At 41.5% G+C, this 15046-nt stretch overlaps 1 long non-coding RNA gene across 2 annotated transcripts in view; it reads right to left on the bottom strand.

Annotated features, from left to right (window-relative positions):
- Window positions 1–2742: 2742 nt before the first annotated feature.
- The window catches only part of LOC139995173 (uncharacterized), a 68752-nt gene continuing 56448 nt past the window's right edge, over window positions 2743–15046 (bottom strand). The window contains exon 6 of one of the 2 annotated variants that reach the window (XR_011801882.1): window positions 2743–3005. This is a non-coding gene — a long non-coding RNA (uncharacterized lncRNA). The remainder of the gene's footprint in view (window positions 3006–15046) is intronic. The other variant, XR_011801881.1, reaches the window with a different exon arrangement.

Genomic DNA, 15046 nt, shown 5'->3' with positions numbered 1-15046 from the left:
AATTTGTGCAATAAAATTGTAACACGTGTATCCGTATCGTTTTCGATTAGTAGTCGATCTTTAGGAACTGGACCATAGAGCGTGAAAGCTTTTATAGATGATTCCTGAAATCTCTGGAAGAGAAGGGAGAGCACGCATTAAACACATTGTTTTTCAGTGACGAGCCATGCGTTATTTCTAGTCTTCGGGAAATTAATCTTAATCTTAAGGTCGCGTCTCGAGCATTTGCTTCGAAAAGTTCTTGTAAAATAAGAAAATCCCCTATGGCTTTTTATCAAAAAGTGCAAATAAAGCGAAAACAAAAGTTTAATTTAATCTTTCCCAATATTAATTTTTACGAAATATGTATTTAATCGTATTGTATGTTTATTCAATTTATATACCGTGTGTTTCAACCTATCTTGAAATTCTATATATCTACATTAACCTTAGGTAAAATGCCTTGGTTAGTCGTGGATCGGGGACACGAAGATGGAAATGACAATTTGCTGCTCTTGCTCTGAAATTTCGCAAAATTTCCCGAGCACGATGATTCACACGACAAATACAGACATTCCAACCAATTCACTATACTGACAATTAGAAGAAGGGTTTGCAGTTCGACAAGTTCCCATCGAACGCTTATTTCATCAAATATGTAAAATAAATTATATACAAAAAAGGAAAATAAAATGTAATCCCATCTTTAGATACCTTTTATTATCAATAAACTATTGTGACGGAACATTTGTGCTGTCTCTTTTGCCAGCAATAGTTTTTTCAGTTCAACTTTCGTTATAGCAGCTCTAATTTTCAATCCGTGAAAATTTTTCAAATGGTCCTCTTTCATCTCGGTAGTCTTTTCTGCGTGTTTCTCTTTTCTAATTGGTAACTCCCGATATATAGTGTTCTGGAGTCTTCGTCATATCTATATAGAGCAAATGCAATAGGGAGACTGTCTGATAATAGCGGAATGTGTAAATAGTGTTGCGAGAGATCAACATGGAAGGCATATACGCGCGATCCTACTCTATCGGTAAGCAAGAAACAATTAAAATATCTTAGTATCATTGGTTATTCTAAAAGGATAGTCTCAAAATTTCTTGAACGTAAATAAGCATTGTGTCAAGTCCCAGTTTTGCAAAGAAAATGGATATAGGCTGATCTCACGTACTTTCCTGTTATTAAAGACGATCTGAAGTAATGATTATGTATTCATGATTTCTTAAGACAAATAAGATCCAATGTGCAAGGATGTTCTGAAATATTGTTTATCTGAGCGAAGAAAAAAGAAACGTTCCTCTTTGATAACTTTAAAAGAGGAACGATACGAAACTATTAAATAAAATAAAAATCGTATTCGTATAAATCGACTCGAATTATTAGAACACATAAATTCACAATCTTGCGAATCTTTCTATATAGCTGCCGGTTCGATTTCGCCTAATTCTAGATCATAGATTTAAATCACATACAAATTGTCCAACTCACCCAAACCATCCAAATCATTCACTATATTTTTGCCGTCATCTCCGAGTCGTGACCGTCGTGCGGGTAACTTCGGTGCTCCGCGTACTTCGGTCACGATCAATGGTTCGAGCATACATTGAACCCGAATATCGGCGGGCAACAATAGTTTTCGGCGGTTTAACCGTTGAAGATCGCTGTTGTTTGATAAATCAAACCACTGCGCATCCAAATTCGATACATTTTGTCGCCGAGACAACCAGTCGGCGAGCCGACCGCAGCTCGGACATTTAGTCAGCACTCTAAAGACACTATTGACACGTGCCACGTCATCAGAAGCAAAAGTACTCGGTTTCGAGTTTTAATGTTTTCAACTTAAATATTGTATGTGCACGTGCCGTTTCAATCATTGGGCTCGGCGATTAACATTTAGAATCAAGTAAAATTACATACAGTTATGTACAATACGATAGCGCGACGCACGTCATAGACAGTGTCACGGATCGAGTTCTGCTTGCCACGTGTTACGCCAAATGCGATGGTCCTTGCGAGGTTCCTCACAGTCCTACACATTGTTACACTGACCCGCAACAAACCTAAGGAAATATCATAAACCGAATCTGTTTAGTTTCATTTCTATTCATATAAGTATTTTCGGTTTACGGATGGTCCTTATGTTTTTTGCACGCTCTTACCAATTACGGAGAAAGCGGGTGTCTAGCGAAATGGCGAATTCTGGCCCCAGAGAACCAAGCTGTGGTTCGTCACATTAGAAGTACAGTTCGGGGCAGCTCGCATCACTGGCGACAAAACAAAATATACCATATATACCATATATACAAAGTATACCATGTCACGAATATCGAGCATGATATCAAGATCAGTTTGAGTATATGATGCACGATCTAACGGCGACAGGACGGTACGAATGTTTAAAAAGAGAATCTTGTACAAGATTCGCCGATTCAGATGGTGCAAGAGTGCGCAAGTTGCCAGAGTACCAGAAAATGGGAGATAAATCTCCGTTCCAATATTCGTGGCACATGAAAAAGCTTGCTACATCCTCAATACCAGACGATTTCGTCCTCATCCTCACCGGTTCATGTCTAGCACGCCCTGGCCGCCAGGGAAGATGCGAAACTAGAAAATCTAACTCGGATGGCTGGCTGATGGGGTACACGACATTCGATCTTCATACGGTACGGATTGCCGCGGTCTATGCAGAAAGAACCGCAACGGATACCGAACGACAAAACCACGACACAACGCATGACAAGCTATGCGGCTTAGAGGCGCAAATTAACGCGCTGAGCTTCAACAGTCGGCGCCTTCCATGGCGCCCTCTTGCGATCAAGGGGTGCCCGGGAACCGCTGAAGCGGCACACCAGGCCCTCCTGCGCACAACATTCTGTCTGCAAATGGCACGGCGCGCTGCCATGTACGTCGTCGCGTCCTCTCTCAGAGGCCATCCGGATCCCCAACCGGACACTGCTTGGCGGCTCCCGGGTACCGGAGGGTCCAGCACCTAATTTCAATCCCCTTCGGAGGTCGCGGTGGCCCTGAAAATATATTCGCCCAACGTGGGGCTCGAGAACCCACGACCCTGAGATTAAGAGTCTCATGCTCTACCGACTGAGCTAGCCGGGCTTTTACGGCTACAACATACCAGTCTTCTAACTGCATTCAATTAACGTACGTCCTTATTCGATAATTTATTACCACCTGTTATAAAACTATCCTTTCTTTATGGTCAGCTCTTTGCTTGTCACATTTGACAGTAGTTCAATCTTTCGAAAGTAATCATTGGTTCACTTCGATATAATTTGTTCTATTTGAACATTTTAATGTTTGGTTTTCTTTTATACACATTATTATTCGAGGAAATTTTGGTGGCATTGATGATCGATGATCGAACCAATACAAATGTGATGACATTTTATTTACTTTAATGAAAACAGATATATTTATAAGTTTGTTTCTTCTTTCGAGTGGATAATTAATCATGTTTATTAATTCGATATACATCATTAGCAAATAATTCGTAATATTAACTTCATTAATATGGAATGTCTAACCGAAAAACGTATATGTGCGATTTCATATATACACTGTTATCTTCTTACACTATTTTTAATTTCGTCCAATGTATTTCAGAAAATAAAAAATACACAATAAACTCCAAGCGATCATAAAATTTCTCAACTTCTGACAATAAGTGTATTTCAAATTTATTTTTATTGCTTAATGCTGGCCCATATCTCAATCTTTCAAGAGCTTGAATTATCGAACAGATTTTGGATACGGAAAAAATTAATACATTTAAGTTCCTCAGACACCAAACAAGGGAGATAAAGTTCCAGATTCCGCCGTTACTATGCCGACGAACAAGAGGAATAATGGGTGTGCAGACCCGAGATTAATTTAAAAGCATGTACAACACGCTGAAAACTGAAAGAGTGTTCTTTACATTCATACCACAAGTGGAGAACCATATTGTTACGCCGTATGAAGCGGCCAACAAGTCAGCCCTTGTTACCTGACTGCCAGCGGCCCTCATACCGTCATTCTGACCTTCTACAGACCCAAGACCATATACTCTAACGATAGTTTAATGGCTAACGTATATAGATGGGTCAATCGATCTGCACTAAAATTACGGGACGTAGAGTCCCAAAAAGTACTTTACGTTTACAGCGGGCTATTCACCACGACCTGGAATTTATTACGTGCTGGTAACAATCACGGAGAAAGCGGGTATCTGCCATATGGAAAGAGCGGATGTGTATACAAAGGAAAAAGGGATTCATCCCAAAAAACAATATCGTCAACTACCTAAGACGGTAGAAAGTCTCCTATTCCTGTGATGGCGTAAAAACGAACAGTGAGTCGAGTCTAGGCCAGTCTGTGCAAAACATCTCCCGGGTTCCATTGGTTCTTCAATCTCTCGCGACAGTCAAGTCAACTGTTCGTACGACAATCAGGCAATCATATTGACTCTATGTTCCGTGTTAGTAATCAAATTCACCGACTTCGCTTGTGTGTGAGAGTGTATATCATTATAAACTTGGAATAAATATATACATTAATAAAACTGTAGACTACAGTTTTATTCCATCAGAACTACCCCTACTATCCCAAAAGAAATACGGGGATCGACCTGCTCGTGGTGTCGATTGATACAATCCTAACGGGAATTTACGACTCCCGTTGACGCGCCTCCTCGCGAACGCGTCTCCCCGCGACAGGCCGAAAATACACATATAGATGTCATTGTAAAAAGTATATGTGAGGCCTACTTCCCGAAAAACGTCTTCGAAGAACTAGTTTTAAAATCATTCAGGTCAAAGTCGTAAAAGTGGACAGATTCGAAACTAAGCATCTTCAACAAAACAGTAACAAACTTGACACGTTTATCATGAAACTATTACTTGCAAGTCTGTTCCAGAGGCACTATATGCTTGGCAAGATAGTGACATGAGACATATACAGGAAATCCGACAGACTACAATTCAAGAACTCGAAGAATCGATTACGTTGCAGTGAACAGCAACAGTAAGAGAGTAGAATACGGTGCGTAAAGTGTGTTGGGCGAGCACGCTCCGAACTCATGCCCAATAAACAGATATACAGTTGTGAGCCAGCAAACGAAGAATAGGAAATCAAACCCTATAGTGAAAATACTCGATTCATTTAGAAATCAAGAAGCGTGTTGAAATGACAGAGCAAGAAGCGAAAGAAGAGTAAAATAAAATTTTTCAACAACTTCGTAAGCCCGCCAAAGAGCTTCACACGTTTTCACCCCTTTACGAACAATCCTCCTGATCAAAGTAATCCCTTGTCTCAGTAGAGCAAACGATGAGTATGGACAATATGTTGAACAAGATGGAGAGCATAAACACCTTCAAGGAATTGTTCTATGCTCATTTGACGGTAATGAACGCTTTGTCGCTCAGATGGCACGGATAAACTCTGACAGATTTACCACAAGTCACTTTGGACGTCTAACAAACTTCGAAATTGCAAAATTCAATACCAATCTTCTTGTCTCGTAATATAATAATCGAACGTTACTACTGCTACAGCTCCTGCAAGCTCACTCGTTTGAGGTGGCCCTGCTGACAAATACGAAGGTCACGGAGAGGCATAAGGTCCTGTTCAAGGATCTTCGTTTCGAAAAGGTGTGACCATTTGAATTCGAAGTTCGGGGGCGAAACCACTTTATCACTTGATTCAATCCGACATCATTTAACTTTGAAGCGATAATCTCTAACCGTGCAGACAAGGGAAAATCGAGCTTTCAGTTATCACGATAAACATAGCAAACAAAACGCGGCTTTTCATATATTCTATTTATTCTATTTACGTTGCAGGCTCTTAAGCTTGTGTCTTATTACAACATCTTTGCCGCGGAATGAGACGCGCTTTTCGAAAAATTGTATCCGTGCGATACAATTTTTTCATCCGCGGTGGTGATTATAACGCGAGACACGATCCCTGGAGCAGCTCGTTAAATAATAACAGAGACGAGAACCTGTAACACTGATTTAACGAGTGACAGGTGGATCTGGTCCTCCAGTTCAGTCACACTGATTTAGATGGCATTTGATTTGTTCAGGCGCCGTCGTTCTTGGGTTTGGTACTCGAAGAAAAGCTGGATATTTTTCTGCACCGAACTGTCAGAATTTGATATCTTTGTCCACGGGGATAAGAACACTGAGACAACAGTAACAAAATAGAGATCGCCCTCCAGACCATAAATAATAATATACTTTCGGCCCTAGAATCCTCCATTTCAGATCTCACATGGGATTTCAATTACGTTGAGAGATATCTGGATATAGAGCCATAAAAATGCGTATCAGTAAGGCCTCTGATAGATCCACGAGTTCTCTGCACTCAGAGAATTAAAGATTCCAAAACCATGTTTCCGCAAGTTAGACGAGTGCTGGGCTAACCTCTTGATCGGCGCCCTCAAATTTTCTTCAGACGATTCTCACCGTCTTCCACAGTTGAATAACCTCCTCGCCTAGCGTGACAGAGCAGAAGATACATCGTTACTGGTACCGAGCCGACAAAGAAGTCCAAATCGTAATGTCTCCGGTACCGCCGGCTACCCAGAACTTACTAGTAACGCTATGACATGCCAAGAATAAACGTCTACCCAACACGTGCTTCTGTTATTCACGATCGTATGCCATGACCTCCTTTCAAGTTATAAACTGTTCTCTGTACAGGTCTTTAATTACTATTGTGCTCGCGTGCTATTTTAGCACTTTTAACTTGTTAAACTTTTATCACTCGTTACAACAGCACTTGTTACTTGTATGTAGCGAAGCATTCTTTATTCGGTCTCCTTTCTACCGCGCGGAAAGTTTCGTGAATCCCACAAGACCACTGGGAACAAATTTTGGAAGTGTGCGCCGAAATGTGTATGATGATCTTCTCAGATTCCCAAATTTCATAACCTTCAAAATGCAGATCTTCGTTGAACCGCAGGAACAAGGTCCGTACCTTCAGCTGAGGAAACACTAATTTCACATCGTGGATTCAATTTAAGTTCCTGAATGGGAAAGGTTATCGGGCTTCTACATCTTCAACGCAGTACCAATATAGCTCCCGCAAAGATACACATTCTTCTTTTCTTTGATCCTCAATAATCTCTTGAACCTGCATACTTTCCTTAGATATGGAAGAGGGGAAAGTAGTTCTCTTGCTGGGAAAGGATAAGAACAAACCAAATCCAGTCAGGTACAGATCAATGAGTTTGCTGTTTGTACAGAATCCATTAGTAAGGTCTTTGAGAGGGTGATACAGATACTCATACTGTTTCATTGTAAAGAGGCTTCCATTCCTCCCGATCAGCAATTTGGCTTCCGGGACAAATACAGTAAGGTACACGCAATAATAAAATTCGTGACAGGCGTCTACTGGTAGCAAAACTATACTCATAGACCTGGAAAGGGCTTTTGACATGTATCGATCGAGCGGTTTGCGATAAAAGCTGATACGATACGGGTTCCTTAATCATCTAGTTCGGGTGATTTGGTCCATAATCCCTGAAAGGTGTCTCATTCGATGGCAAGCTCGAATATCGTCTTCGGGGTGAATGACAGGCTGCAACAGGGAACGTTCAACACCTCCATCCTGTTTAATTTGTATTTTAGTCGTGCATTGAGCCTCTTCCATCTGAATAGCGACTTTAACCTATGCGCATTAGTATTTGCTAATGGCCTCCTGATTTACACCACGGGAATATACTCATCAACAATTAATTCCTAGCTGCGGGACATTTTCGATCGCATTATAGTTTACTGTGGTAACTGAAAGTTCCGTACATTCTCGCTGATTTCTTGTCACCGGTAATAGCCCCTATCCGTTCCGCATAGGAAAATGGTCAAATATCCCTGTATATATTTGTATTGCTAATTACAGATTACACAGAACGTTAAGACTCAAATGTAAAATAAATCAGATAAGACTTTTATAGCAAATAATGGTTCGTTCTCCTCAAAGCATCTCTGCGTGAAGTGTAGTCTTCTGTTGTACAAATTGCTGGCATTAATCCTATCCCGACTTATGCCTGTCCGATTTGGCTTAATGTCACAACGAGCCTGATCGACAAGCTCAGGCGTTTCAAACGAAAATGTCCGAGGCATTGCATGGGGCTGTATCGCACGAGCTATTTTACATACCAATACAAATATTTTACTTAATTTTATATACTATATACAAACTGCACATAGCTTTTAAATTTCCCGTATCCGCAGGACGCGATGAGAGTGTCATGGAATCTCAGTTGACCTGTTTATGTTACAATTAGCGAAGAATCTTAGAGCCAAAGTATGTCTAATCGTCGATCAACTTTGGTGGAGATCCATCAAATCCAAATCATTACTTATATCATTTTTGTAAAATGAATTCAAAGTAGAGTATGTACCATCTATTTTCCTCTTCAGGATTGACATTTCAACAAAACCGCGCACATGCATAAACCATGATAAATAATTTACGACTGCAACTATAATGCATTTTTATAAGCTACTGAGAACACCTACACTTCGTTAGCAGTGCGATACTAGTAACGGTACTAGTGGTTTCGTACGGGAATTGTTGGAAATTGTAAGAATAATCACTACTTTGGGCAACTTGTCTGAAAGTTAATTTCTCTGCGATCTGGGGGATATTGAAATATGTTGCAAGGCTCAATATTGTGGACAATTTTGTTTTCCTATACATATAACTGGTGATCGTTGGTTTACTAATTATATAAAAAAAATTTACAATCGAAACTATCAATCAGCTTTGTTAATGGGTTATATTAACCCTTTTGGTCCTAACACCGGATATATCCGGCATGTACGATGTGACGCGATAAAATTGTTTGCTCTTTGTGACTGCAAGAAGGGTTACATTCCAGACTTTATTATTTATACAGGGGATGGTACTACTATAGGGTCCGAACATACAGACTGTGGTAAATCAGGAACTGTTGTAATGTCCCACCTAGAACCATATTTAGGTAAAGGCCACGCCCTTTACGTCGGCAATCGGTACGCAAGCCCCGCATTATTTCATATATTACACAAAAATTTTACAAATGCGTGTGGCACTGTAGAAAGGAGAAGAAAAGTAATACTAGGAATGAACGAAAAATTACAAAAAGTAGTAGCGTGCTATCGCTCGTTTGCAAATATATTAGCCATAAAATGGCACGATAAAAAAGAGATTTTCAGAATTTCAACAATATATACAGAAGAATTTGTGGATGTACTAAAACACTACAGCGTACAAGAAATTTTACAGAAATCATGCTGTGTACACGACTATAATAAATTGATGAGTGCTGTAGACATGGTCATCGGCAGTATAAATTATACTCGCAAAACGACGAAATGGTACAAAAAATATTTCTTCCGTATGATTGATATGTTTTTATGGAATTCGTATTGTCTGTACAAATTGAAAGTCAACAAAACAATATCAACTGCGAAATTGCAACTGAAATTAATAAATCAAATTTTTAATCAAATAAAAGTAGATCACATTTATACCCATTAAATAAGTTTATATCTTTTATGTAGAAATTATGAGTACTTGAAAACTTGAAAACAGTCAGCGTCACACTATCGGGTCTTCACCCATCAATTAATTAGCTGCAACACGTATATTTTACGAAACGACGTAACTCTATATTGTATTAAGTTGTTGGAAATATAGTCATTATAATCTGTCAATTGCAGTGTTATACCACATCAGCCACCCCTATTATCCCAAAAGAAATAAGGGATCGACCAGTTCGTGGTCTCTTTTATTGGAATCGTAACGGGAATATACGACTCCCCTTGATGCGCTTCCTCGCGATCGCGTCTCCCCGCGACTGGGAGAAAATACACTGTCCATGCGCAATTTGTACACTTTCGGCGCGAGGTCCAATTCAGTAGTGATGCTACGACGGACCGAATCGCCGTAGCAAAAGGGTTAATACCGATAAGAGAATCCCAGGTCTGGCTGTCCCTCTTCAGGGGGAGATCCAGATCGCGAAAGCCCGATCCTGGATGGAACTGGTCGAGTCCGTCGAATCCGACCAGTGGGAGCTGCCTTACCGACTGGTCACGAAGAAGCTATGACCGCGGGCCACCCCACTGATCACAAACAGTGATCCGGTGTTGCTCACCAATGTCATCGGGACTTTGTTCCCACGGCGGCGAGACGACAATGACAACGCCGACGCGAGGCGGAAATCATCCTCCCGCTCCAGCGAGACCACGGAGTGGAGCGAAGAGCTGCGTGTAACCCAAGAGGAGCTCTTCGCAGCAACAAAGAGCATGACATCCCGCGGCGACGTAGCACCGGGTCCGGACGGAATCCCAGGCCGGGTTTGGGCGGAGTCTATGAACACCTTGGCTCCCCGTCTGTTTATCAGATGCCTGAGGGAAGGGGTCTACCCCCGGACATGGCGAACGGCGAGGTTGGTTCTGCTGAGGAAGGTGGGTCGCCCGTTGGACTCGCCGTCCGCGTACAGGCCGGTGTGCCTTCTGGACGAGTTGGGCAAGCTGTTGGAAAGGATAATCGCCACCCGACTGGAGGCCCACGTGTCGGAGCGCGTGCCTGGACGACACGACAGCTAGTTCGGATTTCGTCGCGGTCGCTCGACGGTGGACGCTGTGAAGAGGGTGAGGTCCATGGTGGAAGCCATGGTTTCCCGAGAAGGGGCGGCACTGACGGTCACCCTGGACGTCACGAACGCCTTCAACGCCATACCCTGGGACGGGATAATGGAGGCGCTGGAGCATTTCGACCCCGTCAGAGTGGCTCGCCGAAGAGAACCGATACGACGCCGCGAGTCCGCGGCACCACTACTACCGCCGTCATAGAAGAGCGCGGGGAAGGAGCCGTCAGACTGTGGAGGGTCTGGGCCCCCCCCCCTCAGACTCGCACGACGGCCCAGGGAACGCTGCCAAACTTAACCAGGATGCCTCCCACAACAACAAAGGGAGACGACGACGAAGGAGTGTCGCGGAAGTATATCGAACGAAAGGCACCGGGACATTTCTGACAAGCGTCATGAAGACCACCGTGGGGTTTTAGTCGGTAAGAGTCCGACACTACCCGCCGCCCCCCAGAGGGCGGCCAGGCGTCCATGAGGATTTCCCCACGTAAAAAAAAAAAAAAAATAAAAGATTTGTTCTCTGGACTTGAGAACTCGGGGACAGGGAAGATTGCCGTCTTACCTGTCCAAGTCGCACTCCTACCTCCCAGTGGTACCGCCAGTAACATGCTCGCAGCATCAGCGTGGAGAATTGTCCCCCGGATGCGGAGTGCGGCGACGAAGGAGCGAAAGACAATTAATTAAACATCGGCTTGCCGATTAACGGTTATTGTTATCGTGAAGTAATGGATGTAAGAAAAACTTTTAATAGATTGGAACTCGTTCATTGGTTGATGATGACGAACTTGCATGAAAAGGTTAATAAGTTGGCAATGGAATGGACTTATGATTGGGAGCAAAATTAAATGGCGAATTCGATAATGAATGTTTTACCTAACACTGGTATGGAATAATTGCATAGCTCTCCTTAAAAAGAAATAATTGTATCGACATTTAACAGTAAACGTTACAACGGTCTCTTGGTCTCATCACCCCGTGGCTCACCACACACAGACCCTATTCTTTGGGTGAGATGATTGCCGGATGTCGATATATCTTCACATTATATGTTCAGCTAGCCTGAGGACCCGCTATAAATCTTGGGATTTAGTTAACTAAAGTCCTTCAAATTGACAAATAGTCTTCATCCTAACAGTTCGTAAATCTATCACCTACTACGGGAAGATACGGGAGATCGGCTTTCCTCACGAACGACGCTTCCCGCTAGCAGCTTTCTCTCAAGGGCGGCCAGCATCCTTTTCTAACCACCAACATAGAAATTAACCAATTAATTCTTTCACTTTCCGAATCAAGGCTTTCCTTAACGAATCCTATAATCTCGCATCCTAAGACACACACCAACATAGTTTTCCTTCGCGGCATCATCGTGACGGAAAGTCAGTTGTTACATATCGAACCGAAGCCGAACTTGTCTTTGTCCGAACTTAAACCAGACGTTGAACTTGTAATTGCAAATCGCGAACTGCTACTAGTAATACCGCGAACTGCTACTAGTAATACCGCGAACCGCTAATTTAATAATCGCGAGTCTTACGATAAGTGTACATCTTGAATATACCGAAAAAATTTTTTTGTTAAATATACTCAAGTGTTTCTTCCTCTCACTATCACGATCTATAACCTCATATCAATAGAAAAAGCAAGATAACCAATTATTTACATGTAGTTATTTACACCGTTATTTCTATCAATTCTGGTTACCAGACGCAAGTAAATTCAACGCAACAACCTAACCAGAAAATTATTTATGACTTCGAATATATAGATTTTTTTATCTGCGTTAATTTGAGCTTTTTCCTTTCGTTTCACGAGCACTGTGACCTAAATTTTGAACAATATTTCCTAGCATCCTGTATATAAGCCTATGATCCAGTTCAACCCCCCCCCCTTACGACATTCTCAATAAATTTAGTTTTTATATTCCATTGCAACGTACAAGAACACACGTTCTTTTCGTACCCGAAACTTACCACACACTTTATGGCTAAAATAACAGCTTGGATCACCTAGTTGTAAAAGCCAACGATTTCGACAGTAAACTCCACTATTCCTGTCACTCCTTCTACTCTTAAGCACTCCGCTCACGTCGCCGTATGAATCTACTAAAATTTTTTGTAGAAAGGAAATCTTCGAAAGAAAATCTTTATGTACATGTTTTACGATAATACCCTGGTTAATTAGTTAACGTAAAATGTTAGGTAGAGTAGCTCTTTTCGCTTTTATTGCCTAAATCATACTACTACTACCTCTGAAAGAGAGTTTCAACCGTTTACAAAGTCTTGCACGATTTAACTGCTTGAAACACTACAAAGTTGGTGGTTGAACGCTTTGTTCAAGAAGAAGAATTTACGATTTCTGTTGCCAATGATCCTATGATCAGATGGATTATTATTATCAGATGGATTTCGGAAATATTTCTATTTCTTTTCAACACACTTCAAGCCTTAAATAATAGTCTTTGTTTATTCGCGCCCTAATACGTTATTAGCAGAATGCCCTTAGATTCGCACATTACGAACATTTTCGAACAACACGACCCAGATCCTGAAGGCAGAATATTGCAATGTAATAAAAAAAATCCAAAATAAACTAATGTGATCTGAGAGGAAAGGAAATTCGAGCAATATCTAGCTTGAAGCTGGAGCAGGCTCGATATTTGGAGAGTACGAGACGGGTATGGGATCTCGCGGTGTAGTACCATGTCTTGAGAAACCTCAGTGGATCTGATATCGTTCTTATGAGGAATTTTGGAGAAGTTGGCGGGCTCATACAGCGCAGCGACCGAGGGTAGCCGAATTCAACCGGCTGGCTGGTACGCCAAGCCCCCGGGCGCGATTCTGCGTCTGACGTAGAGTAGGTGAAAACCGGAGTGGGAAGGATGTCGGTGAAATCCGAGACAGCAGCAAGCGACCCGGCATTTTTCTCCTGAGACAAGATATCATTGCAGGAGGTTATGCTAGGCTTGGCGGGGGAGGGGGGGTCTGACGACAAGATGTCCGGTTCTTGCGTTACTACCGCATTGGGTAAGCGCCCGTAAAAAAGAAAAGTTTACCGATGAGTTTAGAAAAAGATAAACACACACGAGCATAAAATTCATAAAAGAATGCTAACTATACAGAGGTCTACGTGAAACATCAAAGGGAACAAAATTGACGAAATTCCTTATTTATTACTAGCTTATGGAGTCATTTCTGAATAGTTTGAAATTGGAAAATCTATTTGACCAGCACATAATGATGCAACTCCTGAGTAGAGAACAAACAAGGAATAGAACTGACAGTTGCTGTGCAAGGTGCAAAAATAGTAGAAATCAAATAAAACACCGTTCCATTCGCAAAAGTGAGATTCGGACTAAAAATATTTGTGGATTAAATTTTGCGCACTTTTCCATAATAAAAAAAGCTATATTTCCACAAAGCTTCAAGTTGTCATATTCAATTGCACATTAATAATTCACAATTCGAAATACCGTGTAGCATTCATTTGAATCACTCAAGGATGAGAAGTGTTGGACATCCAAATTACGCGATAATAAATTATCAATTTATCATCTGTTGTCTATGACACATTTTCCAGTCCAAACGGATTATGCCCCTGTACCCCAAGAGTGCCACCCCATAAGTAACCTCCTTCTAAATCTCCAACTTTCTGCAGCTACACACCACTTCCCTTGTCGGATTTCGTGGATTAATAACTTCATTTCACTTCGCGGCAGATTCTGTCCAAACGTGACCGAATGAAATTTAAGATCTCTGCCTACCGCTGTAAGCAACTAACAGGCTATTACCTTGACTCCAACAGTAGCGTTCTATACGTTCACTTGTTGCTGGGAAGTTCACGCCAACATTATTACCTGTGTACTTAAACTAGTGCTATCTGTTCCCATTTTAAAACTGCTTAGGCGAAAATTGAAGCTCCTGGAATACGAACACGGTGCCGTACATATGTCTGAAGGGACAAACTGTAATGAGTATCGATTGCTTCATAATTCAGTGGTCTGCATTTCCTCCTTTTCTTGTTCAATTTCTCCAATTATCGAAAACCGTCCTCGATGAAGCGAAAGGATGTTATGCGAATATCGTATTACACGGGGTTATGTCCAATTTTCAAACCGTACTGGACCACGGTTTTTATATTATAAGTATATCGTGTTATGTGGACAACATCGTCCTAGTCTACTCTTTGTCCCTACGGAAATAACAGCTAAAAATTGCTACATTGCTTCCGCCATAGACAGTCAAAGTGGATCGTAGTTCAATTCAAGACTAATAAAATGGAGATTGAAATTGTTAGAGTAGAGACGTTCTGGAACAATAAACAAGAACGGAATCAAGCTTGTATCGTAATTGAGTCTTTCCGCGAGTGGTCTTGCATAGTCTGTTGTGAAGATAAAGAATTGACACAACAATTATCCAAGTTAGACACTACAGC

The sequence above is a fragment of the Bombus fervidus genome, chromosome 15 (assembly GCF_041682495.2).
Source record: "Bombus fervidus isolate BK054 chromosome 15, iyBomFerv1, whole genome shotgun sequence".
NCBI classification, from domain to species: domain Eukaryota; kingdom Metazoa; phylum Arthropoda; class Insecta; order Hymenoptera; family Apidae; genus Bombus; species Bombus fervidus.
The sequence above is the reverse complement of the archived record's forward strand: the minus strand, read 5'-3'. Positions and strand labels throughout refer to the sequence as shown.